Raw genomic sequence first — 21,642 nt, forward strand, 5'->3', positions numbered from 1 at the left:
ACAGGTTTGAGTGAATTGTCTTTAAATAATTGTCCTCCCTACAAATTGGTAAATGCCAAAATTGGCAGTAAAAATGACCCCCCAAAATTGAAAAGAATAAGGGCACTGCTGGTATCCATTCCTTGTAGACAATTGTGAACCTATGGTACATTGATATTAGGTCATTGCCTGACAATCGCAGTATCAGATTACACAATATTGTGTCATTGTGTCGCACTGTGTCTTGGAACGGGTGAGTTGTCAAACTACAATACAAGAGCCTGCTTGATCGATGCGCATTGCAATGAAGGGCACGGTTCGGCATTTTATTTGGTCGGAAGGCGGCACAAGCAGCTGTCAATAAATTAATATTCACAGGGGCACTTTGAATCATATAGTGACGTTGGCAGGCTCCGATCAAAATATTCTCCATAAACAATATAGGGCAAAAAAAGGTTTCATTATTCATTTTGTTTGCACGGAGTGGACGAACTTAACTGTGTGGTCCATAGAGAATGTGTAGGTGTCTGATGCTGTTGATTAACAAGAGATAGAGCGCGCAAGAGATTGCGTACACCCATCACAAAGTGAAACAATTGGTCAATATTCTTTAACAAATAGTAAGAACGTGTAGGACATGTCACACTATGCGGCACAACGAGCAACATTTCTGTCATACCAAACTTCCTGAAATGTGGTTGTGAAACTCCAGATTGGGCTTCCGTGTATTTGTGACACACTACATCAGGCATCGTAACACACACACTTGAAAATGTCAGCCGTGACTGTCAATGATTCTCCATGATGTGTCTGTCGGGCTAGAATTGGGCTGAAATCATTTGGACTGAGTCAGGCATAAAGACAAATGTCTTGAATAGGATGACTATGACAAAACATTGGGCACAGAATATACATTGTACAGACTTCATTTACTTTAATAGGCCATATAAAATAATGTGACTGCCTGCAACCATCCTTTTGCCCTGATTTTTTGCACTGCCCCTTATTTACGCTTGTGCGTGTTACCAGGTTTTGCATAAAAGCAGAGCAGAAAAGGGTTAGTAATAAGTTGTCTTCCAAATCTAGATGCCCTTCGCTTGCACAGCGGTAAAAAGCGCGAGAAAAAATAAGAAATACCCATAACTCCTTGCACCGCAACCTGCCCTGCATGACCCCCTTTAAGTGGCCAGTGGGTAATTGCTGAGGTGGCGCTCCCCCCATCAGCCTACAAGTTGCCGTGTGCGCCTTACGTGTCATCTCTATTTATTATATTCTGCACGCCGCCCCGGCCTCCGATAATCAATTTCACAAGGATACAAGGCTGATATCGGGCCGCCATGCACATTATGAGGCCAGCCTTCCCCTTATCAAGTGCAGAATTGCCGGCTAGAGGTCACCGGCAGATAAACAGGGATGTAACACAACCCCCCACCACCACCACCACCACCATCCTTACTCACCTGCCCCCTCCCCCACCCCTCTGGTGAACACAAAGGTTGGAAGGTGACGCGGGTGTGAGGGGAGGGGGACTACGTGGAACAAAACACCCAGCGAGGGATAGCTTGTTACAGCCGACCTTCAGAATTTCATCACCGCTACCTCCTCCTGATCATTCGGAAGCGGCCGTCTGGTCTCTCTCTTGAGTCAGCGTTTGTGAGCACATGTGCAGTGTCGACAGAGGGCTTAGGGTGGGAGCCTAGGGTGTGGGGGGCGACACCCTGGTGTTGATTATCTCCAAGCTCTCTTTACAGACCTTTATAGACCAGCCACAACTCCATCAATCATTTCCCTCGCCCTCGTCTTACTCCTCGGGCTGCCCGGCATCCCATCTCACCTCAGTGGGGCTAATATTATCACATCAGGTTCTGTGTCTGGGTGCACTGAATCATACCCTCAAAACCAAAGCCGTTCATTATGGGTGTGTCCAAGCACAATGTTCAATAGCGGAAAGAATTCAACAGAAAGAAAATGCTTTTCATATTGTTTAAATTTCAAAAAGGGAGTTTCATTTGTATCCTTTTTCTGTCACTTTTTTAGATTGATTTGTTCCCAAAATACGGTTTGCTATTATCAGCAACTGGATGGGACAGACCACAGATGTGACATGGATCATAATCAGTCCAGTTAGGCCCTAAGTTTTCAAGTTTGTTCACAATTCCTTATTATTCCTGTAATATTCCAATTTTAAGATTGTTTCTTTTGGGTGTGTCTCTAATAATCTGTTTTAGTTAGGCAGCCAATATGCGTGAACGACTTGAGTGTGTTTAAACATGTTTGCGTGTTGATGGAGCTCATTTGTGGTCAGCGGACAAGCCAGAAATGTCATGCGGTTGCATCAGCCTTAGTAAACATTAATTACGAGTCCATCTTTGTTTATTCTTTCCTGCTCCCCCAAGTCGGCAGCTGTGCATATTTGCCGAGAGGATTGGCTCGCCGTATCACTATATTTTGGCCATATTCCCTTATTGTGGACCGTGGGGCACATTAGTACTACTATTTGAGGAAAGAACAGTGCTATTACTGTCTAAAATAGGTCAGTGACGCGGACTTTCCATTGTGGAAATGATGCAGGATTCATTGAGCAAACCTAGGGATCAGTCACCTGCCTTTTGTTGCAGACATACGTCTGGATCGCACGAACCTTGCCCCCCCCGCCCGTACAGCTGAACTTGCGTAGCCTTTCCAGGCCAAAGGCTTGATGAGTGTTGCTTTTTTTCCCCAATCCCCCCACTTCCCCCAAACCCAACATCCCTCGGCATGTGCGGCGCACATCCGCTCTGTCATTAAACCTTCCCACCGTGGTTTTAGGATCCAACCATATGGTGCAGCTAGCCGAGTGTTGCGAGCAAGGCTTTGCCGTGGTCATAATCTGATGAATCTTTCTGGGAAAAGAGGTTTTCTATGATGACATCACAACCAATCGCCTTTGTTGCAATTTGCCCCCGGTGTTTCTGATTGTTTGTTTGCTTTTCTGTACTTTGACTATATACTTACAAGTACTTACGCTTGAGTAGTTACCGATACAAGAGTACGATAAATCCATGATGTCCTGTAATTCTTAGACTAACTTTGGGTTTATCCCCTCAGCGGACGCCTCAGCAAAACAGTCGATTCTTTATTAGCTTTTAAATATTTTACCACTTAATGTTGAAAGCATACAACAGCTGCAATCATTGAACATGGTTTTGGCTTCACTTAAATTCAACTCTCTTTATTTTGTTTTAACTTGAAATCACTGATTTATTAAACATTCAGGTAATCTTGCCACTCATTTCTCTTGGATGTCTTATGTAATCTCTCAGGATTTCTCTTTATATGTACATCCTTTAGTCAGCAATTCTTTCTAGTACTCTAGATGAATGTGTTTAGCTATAACACATAGTACATTGTATTTCTGTAACTGTATATTATGTCTCCGTCTGAGTGGTCGAGGAAATTATGAAAAAGGATTAGGTAGTGTAGTTAATGGAGCCGACGTGGAAACTATCTCAGGCTGTCAGTTTGTAGTATCAGCACGTTGTAAGAGTATAGTGTACTCTGCATCGGCCGTGAAATCAATATTGTTTTTGGAATGAGCATTACTAGTCATTCCATATTTTGAATAGTGGCCTCAAATAATATCAAGTTCAACTTTGTCCCTTCATATTCTGCTGTAATTCTCTTCAGAATTTTTGAATTAGTGATTTCCCAACCTGTGATCCGTACCTTGGGGATCCTTTATCATATGATTTGTCTTTTTCTATACAGAATGTTGAACTGGGATTAGTATTATGAGCGTGTCATTGTAAAAAAAAATCTCTCCCATGAAATGAGCCTGAACCCAAAAATGTTAAGAAGTCCAGCAGTATAAAAAAAAACCTCAATGTGCTGTCGAGGGTCTGTAGCACCTTGCCGCCACATGAAAGGTTGCCAGTGGAGTCGTCACAGGCATGTTCAATTGCAGTGCAACAATGGTTGCCAGTTTCGCTTTAGTTAAGACATGACCAGTTGTCTGGCAACACTCTTAGTATGCAGCTAGCGGACCGTATCACTGCACGCGCATACACACACACACACAAAGATGGGGGAGATTTTCCAAGAGCTCATGCAGTTCTAAAAGAAGCCGTCAATTCCTTGACCTGAAGAGTGAATAGACATGGCTGATGTTCGAGATCTTATCGCTGGTCAGATGCATGATTGTAGTGCCTGGGAGAAAGCAACTTCAATAGCACTCTCACTGGGATACCTACATTCCGATTTTATACCTGTTAACTTTTTTTTTTTTACATGAGACCCCTGCTTTGTTTGTGTGTGATGGACTGAAGATCACATACATAGGCACAACGCCAACAAATTACAAATGTGCCCCTGTATTGGCACTTTCTGCCAATTTGTAAGTATGCTGTAGTCCTTAAATTTTGAGAGCTGTTTAAAATAAATTGCATAAGCAGAAACATGCGATGATACGGCCTCCGATTAACCATGTAGCCAGAAGAATGGAAGCATTGTAATACCATGACACTATTTGACGGTTTAATTGAGAGATATCTTCATTACTGCTGCTCCTCATTTAAGCCGTCACACTCCAGTGCCCATAAAACCATGTGTGGACCATCAATATCAGATTATCGTATAAAATACACCATTAGGTGAGTTCAGGGAAATGACTTCCTGGTGGAAAAAATAATTCTTCTACAAAATAATGTGTGTGAGCATTGACTTTTCTATCCCAGTTGCCATTTTTTCGGCTCTTTTTTTCTGTTTATATTTTTAGCCCCGTCTTTTTCTATTTTCCAGTTCAGTCATCTCAAGCCATGTCGCACGGTGTGTGGCAAGTGTTTTACTCTCACTCCACCTTGGGAGTTAGTATTCGTTTAAGAACATTTCACAGCAATGCTGAGTCATGTTAAAAACACAATGCTTTCCTTGTTTTAACTGCACTTTTTTATTGTTGGATTATTAGGTTGTCGCCAGAAAAATAGGTTATATTCCTGAAACTTTTTCCTATTATATTTATCTTTAGAACGCTGCAGATTAAGTGGACTAATTGTCCTGAAGTAGGCGCTTTTCACAGCCAGATGCCCATCTGTACAGTTCCACTGAATATGCACTGGGTTAAGTGTGGTTTAACCTCAGCCATTAATAATCTTGACATAGTGTCGCATTGCGTTTTTTTAACAGGACAACTCCTGCCTTGCAACACATGAAACGAACATGATTTGTTTTTCATTTCTTTAAAGTGATTCAGAAAAGGCACCCAGGGTTGCACATACCAAGGTAACTGCTATCTTGAGTGTGTCGGCGCATAACGGTGTGCGAGGCTGCACTCGCTCTCTGTTGAGACACTATTACCAGCGAGAAAAAGCAAAGGGGTAAGAGGACTGACACAAGGTAGCGTTTGCAATTGGGAGGTTTTGGTTTCAAGCTCTCTAGTCATCAATCATGCCGGCCCTATTCTGCTCTTTGACAGCTCACTACAAGGCTTGACATTTAACACTCGCGAGCCTGCGCCGCTGCCGCGCACGTTGACAAAAATTGAATAGAACGACACTTTTCACTTTTCCCCTCTTCGGTAAGTGGGCTACACTGAGGCAAAGCAGATACAAATTAATAATTCCCATCTGCAATACACTTCAGAGTCTGCAGGGAAATGAGTGCCGTCCACCCCCCTTTGGCCTCACTCTGACACGCACAAAAGAGCTAAATGAGAAAGTCAAGAGGCCTCTGGGCCTATTAGACTAAATGCTAGTCTGTGTTTGTGTTTTGTGCTGGGATGGACTTTGTGAACTTTGCAAGAGGCTTTTACACCTTCTAAAACCACGGCTGTATATCATAGTTCTTGTATTTTAGTATTGAAAACAACGTTATGGTGTCTCCCATTCAATTGGCTAGTCATGCCTCAAAACCCTTAAGTCATACAAAAAAGTGTGAATTTAGTTCAGTGAATTGGACTTAAAACATTGTTTCCCCACCTTAATTGAGCAAATGTGCACTGAAGAAATGTCCATAGTTAAAAAAATCGTGCTGATGGCTCTCCAAATTCTCCCCCCAAAAAATGATGAAAAGTTTTTAACTTTTCTCTTAACCCCCCTAACCGCCTAACCCTTAACTTTATCATTTAAACAATGTGATAGGTTTATTATCAATACAGTTTAATCAAAACAGGGAGACATCATTAACATACACTGGCTACAACTTGGAAGGAAAATCACTCCCAACTCGCCCTCGTCCAGGATGATTCTCCAGAAACGGCATCTTCATCTGTCAATTTAATCGGCGCATAATCAAAACATTTGAGGTAATCTGATTCAAACAATTGCATAAGCTAACCGAATAACACCATTCAGGTAAAAAAAACAACTGCCACATCAATCTCATATTAGATCGGAAACCAAAACAACTGTAAGAATTTGCACGAATAAGCATAATAATTTCTTTACAAGGTAAACAGAGCGACCGTATTTTTAAACAATAATGCAAGTATTTTCAGAAGTGGATTCGATTATCGCCATCTGCCGGAATCCAAGTCAAAGCAATTTAAGAGTCCCTTGTAGATCTTCATTGCCAACTCAGATCAACAGTCTCGGCCTGGAACATGGTGTCCTGTTCGGTCAATAGTCCTGAAAACAATTAACTGGCCTCGAAAGCAGCTGTGGGGGGAAAGTGTCCTCGAGCTTACTCGGTCTCACATAAAGTATAGCACAAATTAAGTTATAGCTTCATTACCTATTAAATGCTTAATGAAAATATAGTAACATCCCAGAATAAACCCAACATTCGCCCATTTTTATTATATGTTTGTTATTAATTCATTTTATGGCAAATACAAAAGAGAGGGAAATGTCCGTTGGCTGCTTTAATTTTACCAGCATAGTCCCTACTCTTAATCCTACTTATAATCTCTTTTATATACATTAGACCTACCTTTACAAAATATTCAGTCAATTACTCCCAAATTGTCTCCCTTAAAGATGTATTTTATTCTTCTGAGACAAATGCTCAGGTGACTTTCGCTAATGTGCGGCCCATCATTACGGCAGGCACCGTTTCACTCACTGGAGCACAAATCACAACGTCCCAGTAGGCTTTGACCCACAGTCTCAGGTCCCGCCCACTCTCGCCTGCAATAATAACACAGATAAACATAAAGGTAAATACCAGGCCATGATCTGTTAACTTTATGAGCATTGAAGTGATTATCATTTTTCGCTACGCTGGAGGGATCGGAAAAGCCGGGAAGGATATGAGCATGCAAGACTGCCCATGGAAAGACTGCTACTCTCTTCTAACTTGCCTGCATATATAATTGTTAAGGTTCCCACTAAGCGTGAGCGCAAACCTCCACGGGCACGTCACACACAATAATGTGTGATATGTACTTAAAGGGCCTTGGCAAGGGGGCAACACAGTGACTGCTCATGCAGCACATAAATAAATATAGAGCACATGTAGCTTTAATTAAAACCTGTCCTTTTAAAAGTGATTCTAAAAGATAAATGATGCATTAACTGTCGCAATAGAAGGTCATCTAAATCATGTGTAGAGCATTTTATATTCACTTGCTGGACACCTGCACTCTCCATGACATTTTGCACATTGAAATCGTGAAATCAAAATTAATAATGTTAGGTTTTACTTTATTTGAATTCTGTAGTGTGTCTATCATGTGGCTGTGGAATAAAACATGTTATGTTGAATGCTATTTCTAATATGTAAACTTATGAAAAATAGTTCTATAACATATAACAGAAAAAAAACACAACTCTTACTAAATCAATATGTGATTAAGGCAGAAATAAACTAAAAAATATATGTGTTGGTATGCTGGTTTGTTCCTGAAATCATGTTATGACCTAAAACCAAGTCGATTCATGTCCAAAATGGGGCAAATGAACCCATTAAATTTAGCGCATATTTTATTATTGCACAAATGGGTAGTAGTTTCGTCTGTTTAAGTCTGCTTGACTTGGGACCAAGCTTTGTGGAGTCTATGTGCTAGTGTGGCCCACTCCTTCATAAAAATTCTAAGCACCTACAAGACAACCCAGACAGACACTATAGGGTTTTCCAGCCTTGGCGCAATACAGGATGTCACTCTACTAAGTAAGAACAATTCTAGGCTTGGCAGAATCCTTACTGGACTATACAGGTGCAACTCCTTTTTTTCATTCAAAGGAGCTCATTGTTCCACCTGAATTCTCATTAAAATTGAGTAATCAAATCCGACTTGTTGTGACGACCGGGATTTTCTTCACTTCCAGTTATTGCACTGTGATTTGTTTACGCAATAGAAGAGATCCATATTTCAGCTTTTGACATTTAAAAGGGTGGAACTGAAGGTCGTCAAGAGGGGATGCCGGCAGACGTCTGCAACTGTTTGTTTACCATAGCGCTCGTTGGTGTCAGACTTCCTGACATTCTTGTACCTTATCTGCGCTATTCTCAATGTCTGCGAACCGGTGCCAACGAACACGCGGGTTTGCAAGTATGTGCGCGCACCTATGTAATTGTGTGTGTGTAGCAGGCTCAGCACCGGGCCTACGTCCAAAAGAGCCAGTGCATGCGCTTTTGAGGAGTCAGGGTCACGGGAGATTAACCCATGTGATCTGGCAGCGCTGGAAGAAATGTGACTGAGTGCAGAGCAGAGGTGCCGCAGAGGGCAGTGCAGGCCGGAACAGGTTCAGCCCTGGCTTGCTTATCTCGGGAGGTGCCCCCCCCCTTGCTGTCGACAAAACTCCCTTGGTCAAAGAGTGCTGAGAGTGGTGTAAAAAAGCTGTTTACAATTCAAGAAGGTCAAGGACTTGAGGACAGATAACTATTAACAGAATAATGCCGCAGTCACTCAAAGGACACTGCGGCCTGGCTGTCGGAGCGGCGACAAATCATTTTAGGAGATTAACTGGCTTTATCAATTTACCATGCTAATGCAATTATGCTGCTCGACAACATTTGCTTCGGATTCTGCATCCGAGCAACAATTGTATACTTGGACTTCTTTTCAAATGGCCCATTGATCAAGATTTAAATGTCAGAATAACCGTTCAAGTTAAAATAAATAAAGGCATTATTATTATTTCTGTATTGGTATTTTAAAGCAAAAATTAGTACGGTTTTGTGACCCAACATGTGGTGAGGAGCATTAGTAAAAACGGACTGTACTTAAGTGTATTAGCCACCACCATCAATCCACACTGGCCCCTTTTGCATTGAGGTGGTGTTTGTGCAATTTCCAGGCTTTGCTTAGGTTAGCACTGGTTCTTTCTGCTTCCATCATGCAACCACTGGGCCCAGGGCTGAAAACTGGGGTTGGCGTGGTTTATTATGCCGACAGATGCGGGTTGGCAAGACAGTTGTTGAGTCAAGTAGGAGCACAGAAGTGGCTCCCAACTTCAAATCCACCAGCCACTACTTTGACATTATTGATCGGTGCCACATAAGACATGTATAGGTAGCATTGCAGCAATAGCTTCATTTCTAGATGCTCATGTTAGCCCACAGAGACTCGATACAATTTAATCGACAACAAGGACCCCTCCTGTGCCGCAGCCGTGATGAGCATTAGGCTTGACGCTTTAGTTCGAGCAGAGAACTTTTTGCCCTTTTTTCTGCTTGTTGTGTGTTCCACTGTTGGATCAGTTACGTGCTTAATAAAAAGACAGAGTTGGGGAAGAACATGGCAGGCAGTATACATACCAACATATTTTGGGGCCACCATTAGCTCTTTTCTGTCCAGCTGTATTCTCTGAATAAATATCACAATTAAAAAAAAGAAGCAAAAGTAGATAAAACTCCTATGTGACACATTACAATTGTTTCAGCCTTTTAAGACATTCAGATTCACCATTAGCAGTGACTAACCAGAATAGGTTAAAAAAAGTTTGTTGTTTTCACGATTCTTTCCCAAATCTTCTTAATGTTTCTAGTTTTAGTTTTGCTTTAGTCACATGAAATCCAGGGACTAGTATTATGTTGAATTGTCATCAGCTTTATCCAAATAACCTGACATGGAAGATATGCTTTCACAGATATTTATCTGGCTATATACAACATAACATATGGATTGGTAGATGAGCGCAAATCACATTATCTACACAATTATTTTCATTCTACTCTCAGTCAATGCACATTGTCACATAGGGAACTGTTCACCATGATGGTGTCAGGTAACATTTTACCAAACTTCCAGGTCATGTAAACATTATCGGTTAAATACTAAAATCAATCTTGAGCCTGTGTACAGTTTTTCAATATCTTTGATCTGATTTTGTTTGTTACGTCAAGAAACAACTAAAGTAATCCTTCCTTTTAGTTCACCCATTCCCACTTATCATCGTTTAAAAATACACTTGCATAGGAGCCAGCTGGCAAAGGTGATAATCTTTAGTCCTTGAAGTTTTTTTTCTTTTTTTTCTGTTTTGAAAGATCGATTACACATGCCTCAGTAAATAGGTGACAAAAACACGGTAGTGTACTTTGCCCTATGGCTCGCCGGTGCAGCTGTGAAGCTGTCAGTCACGCCGGTGGATAGTGTCACACTTCTTTTGAGGTCCCCGCCTTCTTGAGGGACCTGTGATCTTACTCTCTTGGATTGGACTGTATCCGTGCAGAGTAGCGTCAGTGACAGGTGGCTTTCTGCTTTCATGACTCTTGCCAATTCTCAGAAGAGCCAAACATGCATGATTTTCTCTTAAAATTCATCTTACAGCATACTTTTGAAATTCAAAATAGTTCTCATGTGTCTTGATAAAATATGTGTAACATGGTTCTGTCAAAATACTACAGGAGTCAAGAATTACAGCACACTTATCACCCTTTCTAAAGAGCTCTCTTCGGAGTAGTGTTTTTTTTTCTCTTCTTGGGAGAAGGGTGATCTGTCCGGTCACCTGCAAATGAGAAACTGGCCTCACAACACAGGTGATGTGGGGATACATCGGTTTGAACCTTGGACTTACGAAATAGCTGCTAATGATCTTCATGTCACTTTTGTTTGTTGTCAATGCTGTTAACAAAGTACGTTGATTCTGGTCAAAATCTCATCTCATCTCATTTTCTGATCCGCTTTATCTGCATTAGGGTTGCGGGGGGTGCTGGATCCAATCCCAGCTTTCTCTGGGCCAGAGGCGGGGGGCACCATGAATCGGTGGCCAGCTGATCGCAGGGCACAAGGAGACGGACAACCATGCACACTCACACCCATACCTAGGGGCAATTTAGTGTGTCCAATCAGCCTACCATGCATGTTTTTGAAATGTGGGAGGAAACCGGAGTACACGGAGGAAAGCTACGGAGGCCCGGGAGAACATGCAAACGCCACACAGGTGGACCGACCCTGGATTTGACCCCAGAGCTGTGAGGCTTACGCGCTAATCAAACTAAGGTTTTTGGCAGTTTTTCTAGAAATTTTGTTTGGGTAATAGGTTTGCTTTGGCAAAACAATTGGGCCAAATAACTGATTAGCTCACTTGAAAACACATTTTTAAGCATGTAATTTCACACTTCGGTGGCTGGTCTCGATGGCTGATGTCTCCTTCAAAGGTTTTGCAGCAGCTATGTGCTACCCAAACCTGTCTAAACATACGATCATCATATTGTTCCAGGGATTAGCAATGTGAAGCAGCTGTTTCCCTTTACTGTATATAAGGCTATGCTTCTGCAACACACGCAGCCCCCACCAGTGCTCATATACACAAACACATAAAAACACATGGCGTTTTTCCTTTTCCACACATCTCATGTGCAGGCATGACCCTTGAGGGCGATTATTGTCTCCAGTCAAACATCATTATGACCGGATTAATGCAGTCCCATGTAAAAAAAAAAAGTTAATTAAAAATTCCATGAACTAGCTGTGAAAATAAATGGATCCTGCATTTGTGCATTTTTTACTAAACTGCACAACATTTGGAGTGAAACAAACAACATTTGATCAATTCCATAGTGACCTCTAATCATCTCTCTAAGTAGTCTATCATCTATTGATGACCCATTTTATACTTGATTTACACTGCAGAAGTGTGAATTAATGATTTTTTTTGTCTAACCACCCATATGTAGGTACCGTAAATTACATGGAAATACAGCATTTTGCTCTAATTCTTAAGTTTCTGATATTGGCGTTTTAATATATAGTAGCTTGGCATATTCACCAGTTTGGTCTATTTATTTGCATTCCGGCAGTGGCCATTAATGACACTTTACGAAGGAGTAAAACATTGGTCGTTCTGCATTCTTGCTTTGCTTAACATAGCCAGTGTTGTTGTTTTAGACATTTTGGCTAACTCCAAACAATATTAGCTGGCTACCGTTTGTGTTTAAGACAGTGTTTAGACACAATCCCAATGAAACCATATTAAATGTGACTGCATTCATCAGCACCTCCCTGGCAGCAGCCCAGTTGTCTGGCTCAGGCCTTTTAATCTATTAAAGTGCTCCCGTGCCTTCCTCCGTGACATTGAGAATGTGAGACCGGCTTTGAGCTGACATCATGTTTAAGGATCAGGCTTCCACGGACAAGAGCAGTCTGGTGTCTTGTTGATGCTGTGACTTTAATGTCATTGAACGTGCCATTAATTCCCTTAAGTCCTTTTTTCCAATGAAAATCGTTTTTTTTTTTTACCGCCGATTGTCTTCCATGTCACCATGAAGGATGTTTTTTTCCCACCAGATACATGGGCAGTACAACCACCCAAAACATTCGTAGAAAGGTAATTTAACGTAAACTAAATTGAGATCACAGCGCACATCTGTGATCTTTATACATAACTTTACATACTCTGCCCATTAGTGTACTTTGAGGACTCCAACCACTCAGATTCGAACAAATCTGTTTATTGTTCCGACACGTTAAAGGCTTGCAGTGTGCCTCTGACTATCAAATTTAAAGGGAATGAGAGGAGTCCCTTTCATTGGCAGCAAGTCGCATGTGTTCATGCCCATAACAGCCTAAACCTCTGTCTTTCAATGTGTCGTCTGAGGCAGTTCAGTTAAATGCACTTGACGGCAGAAGCTAGATTTAACCTGATTATCCTTTTTTTTGTAAGTGCAAGGTATGATCTTGTGTCACGATTTAAAAAATAATCATAATAATAATAAAAAACTACCTCTGCTCCATAAAGATTGGGAACACAATCCTAGGCAGCTAGGCAACACTATATTTTATTTATTTATTTATTTTAGTTTACCATGAAAAATCGGTGTGATGACTGTGTGCATTCTACATGAATGTTATATATAATGCTACTGAAGTTTACTTGCAAAACGGAAACTGTATTCTTCTAAACACACACCAATTTGAAGCATCTGCTGGACCTAAAAAATAATAATAAGGGAAACAAGTGTCAGTGACGTGATTAGCCTGTGCAATTGGTGTAACAAGGAGAGAAAGGGAAATCGGCCATAGTTGGTACTTTAAAGTGTCAGCGTCTTTGTGGCAATGACTAGTTTATGATGCTGATGTCAAGCATCACACTCAATGAGGCCTTTGTCCCAGGGGCTGAGACCAGGGCAGTGGGAAAACTGCCCACTCTTAGTCAGAGGGCCCATCCATCTTTCAGTGAGGCCTCGGCGTCACCCTTTGCGCCAGAAAAAAAAGGAAGGAAAAAACTTCTTGTGTATTAAAGATGTCTTGGGTTAATGTGCTGGAAAATTGGCTTGCATTTTTATTGTTGAAGGCCTGCTAGATGAAGGGGAAAACAAGACAGGAATGGTAGAAAAGGATAAGAAAAAGATGTGGAGTTCCAATGAGGTGACCCAGGTGGACACTGGTAAAAGATTGTAAAATGTGTAGTTGGATTTCTGTGTAGTAAAAAAAGTATCAAATTATTCTTACCTCAATTGATTTACTTTAGCATTGAGCACCTTTCTTATGTAAATACTGCATGATTTTAAAGCAGGAGGTGATCTTTAACCCACATTTTACAGTAAAATTGTCTTTTTTGTAGCCTAATTACATCGTGACTCAAGAATAAAGTTGGAAGTAAAAGAAAATCAAATCATGGTAACCTTTTAAGAATAGCTATATTTTTCAAAACACAAAATTATATTATGAGACTGCTGTATGTAGCTCTTTGTTTCCTCAGAATCATTTTATTCTATTTCTGATAACTGTGAAAATATCTGCAGTGGGAAAAGGTCATAAAAACATGAAAAGTTGGCAGTGGCCTTGGACTTCTTTTTAATAGTACTTGTGAAATCATGTTGTAAAATGATACCCTAAGTGATGCTGGATGTCATCACAATCAAACAGGAAGCAACTGTAAAACAGAAAGTCTATACAGTCATCATGTCCACAGTTGGAACTCTTTTAGTTTCCCCCACAAAACTGTGACAGGATGAGGAATGGCAGAGGGCAGGTCCTTAAAACTCGTTTGCTGTGACTTTGCTAAAAGAGAAGTGTGCACCTCGATGATGTTTTTACTCCAGTCTTAAGTATTACCACTGCCCATTTTTCAAATGCATCATAACCGACGCAGACTTGTTGACCCGGTCATGAGGACGTTCTGACTAAAGCTCACGAGAACACTACAAAAGCTCTCGCATCAGGCCCGACAAATTGCATTTTTCTCCCGTTACCGTACATCCAAAAAGTGGATGAGCCACCTCCTTCCAAAGCTGTTTTTGACACGTACAGACCACCTGCATCACCTGCAGCTCCTCGTTCATTTTGAAGAATTGGCTCAAGTCTATCCTCAGCAAGGATCACGTCAGTGCAATCGATGAGTGCAGAGTGACTGACCTACTGGACACATTTATGGGTGTGGGAGGCTAATTAGGAAGCACTTCCCAGGGTTTGGAAAGACAAGCCCACCGAACAGCTGCCGGACAGCATTGGGCTCCTCTGCCTGGGTCAAATAGCTGGCAGCTCGTCACGGACAGTGGCAACGCTATAGGTCTAGAGAGGCCAATTTACTTAATGGCCAGCCCCGAGGCTGACCGGGACTCCTAGCATTTCTTCCCTAGGACACTTGTGGAGGATGCCGCAAGAGCCAAAAGCATCCACTTAATCACAGCCGGCCTCATAAGAGGGCCACGACTGCAGCCCTCTTAACGGCGCATCTTTTGTCTTTAAAAGTGAATTTAATGGAGTGTGACGTTGGAGGTTGCAAAGTAGCCAAGAGGAATAGGGCAAAGATTAAAAGAAACAAATTAAGATATCATTTTCTTTGAGAGAAGGAAAAGTTGTAGTGTCCATTTTTGAAAATGGGCATATAAAGCCATATTATTTTAAGGAAAAAAAGGCACATATTTTTCGAAGTATCAGGAGAACAAGGTTTTTAGGTTTCACTCCCAAGAAAAACGTTTTCATCCTAAATAATTTATTAGATTTTAAGATAATAGATTCCTTAATTAGCATTTTTATAATTGCATGTTAGTTATTCTGCTAGAATATTGGTCATAATGGCCATAATTTTGTTCGAATAAAGTCACATTTATTTTAAATGAGTCATATTTAATACATTATATTCATATGTGAACCACAATCTGTTTTCATACAGAATCATCAGGTCACTTCATGTCATTAGTTTCTCCGGATCAAACACGAACACGGATTTTTATTGTATTCTTTTGTTGTCCCAATAGGTAGGTTTAAATCTGGGTGTGGTCACATCCAACCTCTTCCCTTAAATCCCCAATCAAAACAATGTTTTCGATGCCCCCGGCAGGTCAACTTCTTTTGTCCAGACGTCTCTTAACACGCAGATGCTACAGTATCACGGGCAGAAAATCATGCCCAAACATGACCCCCGACCCCTGGTGTCAGGTGATCCACCACCAGCCCTTTTGAAATAGACTCTCCACTTCTATAAATTACAGCGTTTTCCCACCGTGTGCCTACATTCAGTGGGTCCATCTAAGCCTGTGGTCAACTTGCAGTGATTGCACAGTTTGCTGAAAATCTGTCCCCTTTGGGTTCTTTGGGGTCAAAGGGCTCACACCGGGGTCAAAAGTGCTCTTTATGTCTCTTTCTACCAAAGGCTTTGTGAAGTATAGAAAGAGCCCCCGGGTAACAAAAGCTGTAAGCAAAGAGGAGCGATGTGGCTCAATGCTTCAGCACCACCAATCACTCACACCCTCTCCAGTAAAAACACTCTCTAAATTAGGTTTGAGGGGGTGGAAGATATAGTTAGCCATGAAAAAAGTCTGAAATTTCTAATATCAGGCCCCAAAAAATGAATCTAATGTGAAATTAAATAACATTTTAAAAAGTTTCATTTTAAAGAAACTTTTGAGAAAGTTTTTAAAACAGTAGACTTATTTTTCAAGTATTTTCAGAACTTTGAGGCATAGTGAAATTCATTTCTTATGGGAGAGATGGCATGAATTATTCACTACCAGCCCATCCCAGTTAAAGTGGATTGAACGTCGATCACCGTGAATGGCATTTAAACATGGTCATTCACTCTCAGCCCTTCCAGTTAAAACGGAATGGATTTTTTTAGAGTTCTAAATGTCCTCTTCACATTATTATTAACAGAAATGGTTTCATTATTATTTATATTTTATGACTGAAGATGATTGATTGTAAGACTCAACTTTCTCAGTTTTTTTGCCATTTGCATCATGACTTGAGACTTACTTGTGCATATATTTATCTATTATTAAGGTTGTGAAGTATCTTAGCCAACACATGGAGAAAAAATACTCAGAGCTGTCACTTCAACAACATTTCAAAAAATATTCCTGCAATTTTTAAAAAAATCTGGTACATGTCAAAGTGTCTAAGCGCCCTAATAGGCAGGCTGGATTTCTTTGTTCCCTTCTTCTCTTGTAATGTGTTTCAGATTCCAGAGGTTGAAGCTGGCCGGGAGATTTTAAGCAAATGGCATCTGGTTAAAGGTCAAATTTGGGGGGTGGGGTGGGAGCCCAGTGGGTGAAAGGTTGAATAACTCGAAGGAGGCGACGGACCAAGATGTTTTACACCTTAGTGCTTTTCGTCATAATTCACACAAATTGGTGGTTTGGATCAAGAGCAGTTGTTGTTAGTGGTTACTTTTTACCAACATTAAAATACAAATACATACTAGGCATAATTTTTCAGGTAAGAAAGTTTGTACAGTCGAAAAAAAATCCAAAGCAGTCTGGTGCATATTGGCCAGCTTGTTTTTCAACTTTTTGTTTTTTGTTTTTCCAGTTTGAATGTTCGTAATTGAGTCATTCTTTTGCAAATCACTAGAGGGAGTCAATGTTCTCATTCTACACTTTGAATATCCTTGTTTTTTTTTTTCGAGTGTCTCGAGAAGGAAGCATGTCAATATTAGAATATATATAGTTTTTTAATGATTATAAAAAGACTGCAATGTGTCAATGAGACAATTTTTGGAAGAACATTTTATTTCACGAGACATTTTTTGTGAATATGATTGTGAGTTATTATTGAGTTGGTGGTTACCACGTCAGTTTCCACTCTGAGCTCCGGCCGTTTCTATGTGGAGTTTGCATGTCCTTCCCCATGCCTGTGTAGGTTTTCTTCGGCTACTCAGTTTCGTCTCACATCCGAAAATCCTGCATGATTAGCTGATTGAACCTCTATGAATGATTGTGTGATTGAGTGATTGTTTTTCTCTTACTCCGTAGTTAGTTGAGATAGGCTTCTGCACCCCTCAATGCTCGTGAGGATAAGCAGCATGGAACAGGAATGAATGAACAATTGTTTTTTTTACAACCCAAATCACATAATTGACATTCCTACAATTGTAAAATGTCCAGACTTTCTGAGTGGGAACTTAATTTATGCCATTTTGACATTTATTTACAGCTGGCCAATGGAAACTGTGTAATAGTATACAAGATGCAGTTTAACAAGCCCTTAAAGTTTAAATGTGTTTCAAACCTTTGCTTGAAGTTTTCAAGCTCTTAAATTTAAAGTACAGGTGTGTAAAATGGAACATGCACTTTCCCTCCTCCCAAATTAGACCTGGAGGGCTTCGAGCAAGCTCTGGGGCAATTAGTAAAATAAGCGATTGATTCTAACCAGATGATTGCTCCAGTTGGACACCAGAGAGTTTTCATTAGGACCTCTAATTTACAAGTCTCTTTCTGCATTCCAGCTTGTGGGAGGATAGCCGAACGAAGAGACTGGACTGCCCCTGGGTCTTAAAATCCTCCCTTTAGCCTTAGGCCATCACTAAATGTGAAGCTGTGAACTTTAGAATATGAACACCAGGAACTGATACTTAAACATCTCCATCATTTCTTTATTTGTTTTACACTCTGCAGTATTTGTGTTTAAATCCTGAAGATACTTCAAATCTTCTTGAGCTTAATGGTATAGTTATACAAAAACTACTATAAAAGGAAGAAAATACATTTCCAGATCAAGAATAAAAAATAGATGAGTACCAAATGGTGCTATTCTTAACATTGCTGAAATAAAATATATTCATATATATTTTGAAAAATCTATGCCACCCTTATTTTATCCGAGCATCATGGACAGGTTGTAAGTTTAGCGTACAATGATTTTGTTAAGTTTAGATGGTGACACTGCTTAAAATAGATGGGCCGGCATACCGCTGATGCCGGTGTTTGTAAACACAGTGAGTATAGCAGGCGTGGCGTGTGCCTCAGCTAATGATGTTGTCGGAAGGGCGGGACCAACAATGGGAGGCCGCATGCTGCTGCTTGACTTTCCCTTAGCTGCCAGGTCATGTGTGATTAAGAGGCCTGTTTTACCTGGCTCCCTGCAGAGGAACTTCCCCCTGGAAGGGACTTTTTCCGATCCGGAAGCGTTTTTACGATACTTTTATCACTTGTGCTTTTCCCAGAGGGACACTCACAAATGTGCTCATCTACTAGAAACATGGTAAACATATTTCCACGACAGATTTTAGTAAGTATTATCCGGGCTGGATCACAGAGATCACGTCATGCCAAAGTGTGATGCAAAACTATTTTTAAAATGATTGTATTTTAGGACTAAAATCCTACAGTATCGACACTACAAGATGTTGTAATACAACATACAAAACAAACAAATGAGGAGCAATAATAACCATCACGGTGATGTACATCCTGTATGAAGCCAATCAATGTTTCCCACACAGAAAATACTCCATTCCCATTTTTTTATTGACCAAAGATTACCAACAGACTTTAAATTGTCTTGTAAATGACATCCAACTGTGAAAACAGCTAAAGCCCTGCTGTGTGCATGTTTGCGCGTATGTGTGTGTATTTTTTTTGGAGGGAGTGAATGAGGGCCAGGATGAAGCAGTGTGGTGGCAGCAGTGGCACTGTAAAGGTAATCATGGACACACCCACATAGGCAGAGGTCCAAGCATGACCATGTCCCTTCCCCTTGTTTGTAAAGTGATGAATGAAAGCACCGAGCAGTGCTGGAGGCACTGACTTGTCTTGAAAGGACACGCTGTCACGCAAAGGCTAAAGCAACAGTCGATTATGGAAGTCGCTGACACTTTCACGTGGATGCTAACTGATTCTAGGTCTGGGTTATACATTAGGAACCGTGTTGAGCAAGCAAAATGTTATCCCACACCAAATAAGGGAAACAGGGGAAACTAGCCCCCGGCTACAAGCTAACATATTTACATATACATGTTCATTAACATGAATATGAATATGTTCATGAATATGCGCTGTCCCTTATTAAATAAATCAAATTTATTGTCAATTTACAATTTAATGTCTTCCAGGTACAGCCCAACCGGACAGTTATAACATCACATACTACATTGTGGGGGATACAGAGCAGGCTGCGCTCCGGAAATTGTGTGAAATGAAGATGGGAAGCTTCCACTCACCTTTGGAGGAAGAAGAATGACAGGTTCGGGAAACTTTTTATTGCTGTTTTTAATGTATTGCTAAAGTTACGTTTCAGTATTCAAAGTCAGTTTGTCTTGGACTCAAGTACAGATTCAGAAAATCACAAGTTAGAGTGTTCATTAGAATGCTCTGTCTTTGTGGGCTTAAGATGATAAAATTCAATGGGACAGTACCTAATGAAGTCACCCCCCTCCCTTCAACCAGACTTGGCGTCTTGTGCCAAAGTACTTGAAGTTCAGAAAGGGAGCGATGAGGAGGCAACTTGTTGTCAGCCTGTTGAGTTGTTGCAGTTTTGTGAGGGTAGTGGGAGAACCGGGGGAGACCCAAACAGGATACAGGCCTTGAGTTCCGCCAGCTGCAGCCTGTCTACGAAGAGGCGATGGAGAGCTCTTCATTGAGGTTGGCAAACGCTGGCTCATAAACTTTCCCCCGTCTCTCCCTTTGATTCTCCTTGGACATCTGCCTGGCCCTCCCATTAGGAATGTGCGGCAGCTGTTTGCTGCGAGCGTCTTCGCCGTGTGAACTAGGTTTTGTGCACGGGTCCCAGCTTAATGAATTGAGCCAATTCAAACCGGGTCACCCGGGACACTGGGCCTTGGTGCATAACTCTCCTCTGGGAAGGGGTTTGGGGGGAGGTGACAAGCGAGCTCACAGAAAGAGGCTGGGAAATGTATATTATGGAGGTTAACCATTTGCCCCCGTACTGTAATTGGCTTAGATTGTCTAGCAAACGGATTTGCAGGGGCAGAACCTGCACTATGCTGCAGTGCAAAAGTTCAGCGGCAGCCAACATGATTGTGTGATCTGAGTGTGTCCTTGTGTATGTGTGTGCGAGAGAGCAATAGAAAGAGGTGGTGGCGTCTAACAAATGAGCAACGGCGATAGGGACGTATTACCCATCCGGCTTAATAGGTTGTTTATGTATATGATAGTAAATCTAATTATTATTTCAATGTACATGATTAAAGTAAATGAGTCAAATTAGCAAGGACTGTACTCTGGGTTGTGATTAGCAGGTCTTCTCCACACTTTAGTTCTAAGGGGTGGAATCTCTGGCCTGCCTATGCGAAACTTTAATGCTAAACGCATTAAGGTATTTGTTTTTTTCTTGTTTATTCCAAAAAATGCATCTGAGGTTAACTGCAGACTCATAATTCCAATTTTCTTTGTTGTGAATGTCAATATTTTCATAAAGCTCATTTTGCAAATCACTTGCTTTATCGAAAAGGAAAAGGATTTTACCTAATGTTCATTTTCTCTGTTTTGGGAAAGCAAAGCAAAGTCTAGACTCTACTTCTCAAGCCCCACTCAGACTTCCGATCCTCACGGATGAGAGTATCAGTGATAATGTGGCCGGTCGTCATTCAAGAGAGCTGGCAAACATGGCTGAACCGAATGATGGGAAGGGGGGGCCGGGGAACAAGAATCTACATGCCTTTGCTGCTTGTTTGTTTGAACAGGGAGATTAAGGGAGGAGCGAGAACATAGAATTCAGCAAAGTAAATAGCACAGGCAGATTGGCGCCATAGTGACGCCGGCAATGCTGCTCTGGCGAAGCCATATTGGTGAGCAGAGGGGCAGTAATACCAGAAATTGCAATTCGCTCATAAAGTGAATGTGGTGAGGGGTTGTTGACAGGCCAAATGCCAGCGAAAGATATGAAGGACTGGAGTGGAACCTTGACAAGAGAAGTTACTCAGAATATGTGATTTATCAGTTGGGTCGATCGTAAAAGTGTGTGGGTGTACTTCATCCGTAACCCTAATGAGGACAATTGCTTTTAATTTTTTTTTTTATGGATAGATGTCATAGCAGCTGAGTGGTTAGCACGTCAGCCTCACAGTTCTGAGGTCTTGGGTACGATCCCAAGTCGGTCGTCCTGTGTGGAGTCTGTTGTTGTGT

The 21,642-nt window shown here is 41.2% G+C and overlaps 1 long non-coding RNA gene across 6 annotated transcripts in view; it reads left to right on the forward strand.

Moving 5' to 3' along the window:
* The window catches only part of LOC144071559 (uncharacterized), a 139,006-nt gene that overhangs the window by 97,889 nt on the left and 19,475 nt on the right, over positions 1 to 21,642 (forward strand). For all 6 annotated transcript variants that reach the window (XR_013299664.1, XR_013299666.1, XR_013299668.1 and 3 more), the window contains one exon: positions 19,611 to 19,741. This is a non-coding gene — a long non-coding RNA (uncharacterized LOC144071559). The remainder of the gene's footprint in view (positions 1 to 19,610; positions 19,742 to 21,642) is intronic.

This window comes from Stigmatopora argus, chromosome 3 (genome assembly GCF_051989625.1).
Source record: "Stigmatopora argus isolate UIUO_Sarg chromosome 3, RoL_Sarg_1.0, whole genome shotgun sequence".
NCBI lineage: Eukaryota > Metazoa > Chordata > Actinopteri > Syngnathiformes > Syngnathidae > Stigmatopora > Stigmatopora argus.